Raw genomic sequence first — 3616 nt, 5'->3', positions numbered from 1 at the left:
TATTTAATGCCCCCTTTCTCTGTCTCTCTCCTTCCCACCGTTTCTTTTGGTGTTTTGTCTATATGTGTTTTTGTTTTGTTGTTGGATTTTGTTGTTTTAGTAAGAGTCTTGCTGAGTCTTGTTTTTTTTTTTTAATGGACAGGTTTTTATTTTTTTAAAGATTGACTTATGCATACAGTGTTCTGCCTGCATACCAGGAGAGGGTACCAGATCTTTTTTCTTTTTTTTCCCCCTTTGGTTTTTTTTCTTTTTTCTTTTTTTTCTTTTTATTTTTTTTTTCTTTTTTTCTTTTTATTTTTTTTTTTTAGTTGTTGAAAAAAAAATTTCCGACTTGCATGTTTACCTGCAGGCCAGAAGAGGGCGCCAGATCTCATTACAGATGCTTGTGAGTTACCATGTGAGTTCTGGGAATTGAACTCAGGACCTCTGGAAGAGTAGTAAGTGCTCTTTACTGCTGAGCCATCTCTCCAGCCCCTTGTCTCAGACTTTTGAGTACTAGGTTTACAGTCACGCACCCCTGCATCGAGCTTAAATAGCTTTGCTTGAGGGCAGAACTTGTTGAGAGTGATTATTCAAATGTATTTCAAAGTAGTATGGTTCCTACCCTTGTCTGAAGCTTAAGGAAATTTTCTCCAATCTGTACTGTGAGAATTTAGTGAAGCTCCTTGGGATAAATCTCAGAAAGATGTGGGTACTCCCTACTCCTGGGTCCCTCAAGTTGGAAGTTCTTGGACTCCTTTGCCAGAAATTAAAGATGTGCTACAGGTTTATCAGGCATAAAAATAGATTATCAGAAACACGTGCCCCCCCCCACACACACACACAAGGTAAAGGGCAATGGAATTTGAACAAATCAAACTAAAATATAGGCGTTTCTTATTTTCTACTGCCCTAAAAGATTCTAGTTCTGGAAAACTTCTGTTCTTGTCCCTTTAGAATTTGTTTCTCCAGATAAGTTTTCATTCCCATAAGTTATACATCACTACTTATTTATACTTCTCCCATTTGGGAGGCAAGAATTTTGCACTGTGGTTTTAATTCTGTGACTAAACTAATAAGAGCTGTTGGTTTTGATTTTGTTCAACATTTTACTTAATCTTATTTTGTGTGTTTGTCTTATGTAAGTCTAGTTAGTGCCACTTGTATGCGGGTGGCCAGGAGATCGTCCACTGGGGGAGGTATGGACAACCTTCCAGTGGCCACACTTCTAAAGACTCGAAGTGACTCTCCCTCCCCCAGCGATCAATTGCCGATAGCTCCTAAGCTAGTGATGACCCACCCCCATTATTAGACTTTTTAAATGACTGCAGCATGTTGAGGCACAGCTTCTCTGAGTTCATCAGTGCGGAGGCCACGCCATGTCCAAAGGACAGTATTTCAAAGCACCGTTCCTTATTCTCCTGCTCTTTTAGTTTTTTCTTACCCTCTTCTTCAATGTTCTTTTAGCCTTGATGGGGTGGGATGTTTGCTATAGATCTTAAAAGGGTATTTACCTCCTATCTTCCTTTACATGCTGGGCTGAAACCCCAAATACATTCACATAGGAAATTTTGCCTTCATTGAGGTTTGTGTTGCTTTTTGTCTGGAAAAAAAAATTCTTGTTTTAAATGACAGGGATCTCTTAGAATTCAAGTGAAAATAAGTTATGATTTTCTATTACTTAAAGTTCATATTATCTAGTTTGCAGCCACTTTTTAGTCACTTTCCTGTGTCCTGTCACTGGGACTAATGTGTAAGTGCCTGTCTTTATCTGCTAGAGCAGTAAGCACGCACAACTCCTGAGTCGTGTCTCCTACTGGGTCTTGCACTATTTATGATTGTATTAGATTTCATACTTGTTGATAGATACCTAGGGCATCTATCCTGTTTAAACTATTGTAAAGAATTCTGACAAACTGCTATGAAATTGTTCATTCCAGTCCTTATATGGATGTATATTTTCTTTGGCTAAATAACTCTAAGTGGAATTACTTAACATATGATAAGTTCATACTGAATTTGAAAGGATGTATCTAACAGTTTTTCAGAGTAATGTACCATTTCCATTTCACAGCAGTTTGTCAGAATTCAGTTCAATATTCTCAATAACGTCCAGTATTGTTGGTTAATTTTACTTTAACCATTCTAATGACTGCATTGGTTATTCTCATTTATATATCTGTCTAATTTGAAAGGCAGCACAAAGGTGCTGAAGACATGGCTCAGTGGTTAAGAGCACTTGCTACTTTTGCAAAGGACCTGGGTTTCATGCCTGGCACCCATGTAACAGCTAAGAGCAGTCTGTAACTCCAGTTCCAGGGAACATGACACCATCTTCTGGCCTTGAGCATGCAAGCACATGATGCACTAACATATATGCAGGTCAACCACTGAAAAACACAAAATAAAATTGAATCTTTAAAAATGAAATGGTGGGGCTGGAGAGTTGGACGGGGCTAGAGAGAAGGCTCGGAGGTTAAGAGCACTGACTGTTCTTCAAGAGGTCCTGAATTCAATTCCCAGCAACCACATGCTAGCTCAAAACCATCTATAATGAGATTTGTTGCCCTCTTCTGGCATGCAGGCAGAACACTGTAAACATAATAAATAAATAAAATCTTTTTTTTTTAATGACATGGCTGGTTTTGTGGGGATATTTTATTAAACCTCCCAAAGTGAGACAGTCATAATACATTGTAAAATCCTGATTCTTGAGTCTGGTTAAAATTGTACAATAAGTGAACTAAGTAGATGGCTCAGTTACTAACGTACTGGAAGCTCAAGCTAGGATATGAGTTCAGATCTCTAGCACTCACATGAAAAGCTAGGCTTGGTGGTGAGTGCCTGTAACCCTCATACTGGGGAGGTAGAGTCAGGCAGATCCCCAGATCCTGCCGGCCAGCCAACCTACCCAAATAGCTGAGTTCCAGGTTCAGTGAGATTTTCTCAAAAAAATAATAGAGTGTTAAGGAAAGACATTTGACTGACTTTTGGCTTCCAGATTTGTGTGTACACACACATAGGGACAGGTGTCCGTCTTAACCTTCCACGTTGTTTAAGACAGGGTATCTTGGGGCTGGAGAGATGGCTCAGAGGTTAAGAGCATTGCCTGCTCTTCCAGAGGTCCTGAGTTCAATTCCCAGCAACCACATGGTGGCTCACAACCATCTGTAATGGGGTCTGGTGTCCTCTTCTGGCCTGCAGACATTCACACAGACAAAATATTGTATACATAATAAATAAATATTAAAAAAAGACAGGGTATCTTGTTTGTCACTGTATATGGCAGGATATCTGTTACATAAACTGTCAGGGATTCTCCTGTATCCACCTCCCATCCAGCCCTAGTAATGCTGGAATTTACAGACATATTCTACTGGGTCCAGCTTCTTTGGGTGTGGCACCCCACACTAAACTTGCAAGAAAACATTTTACCCTTTGAATCATCTTGTATATCTTCCATTTCTTTAAAAAAAAAAAGTTACCTTTTTAAATATTTTGACCAGGTAAGCAAGCCAATGGATATATTACCTGTAGTCTTACAATCATGCCACATTGTATACATATATCAAGATACTATGCCATGTATTATATGCACATAGTAATTGTTATTTGAGTGTCTTGGTTACTTTTCTAC

Source organism: Microtus pennsylvanicus, chromosome X (assembly GCF_037038515.1).
Source record: "Microtus pennsylvanicus isolate mMicPen1 chromosome X, mMicPen1.hap1, whole genome shotgun sequence".
NCBI classification, from domain to species: Eukaryota; Metazoa; Chordata; class Mammalia; order Rodentia; family Cricetidae; genus Microtus; species Microtus pennsylvanicus.
The sequence above is the reverse complement of the archived record's forward strand: the minus strand, read 5'-3'. Positions refer to the sequence as shown.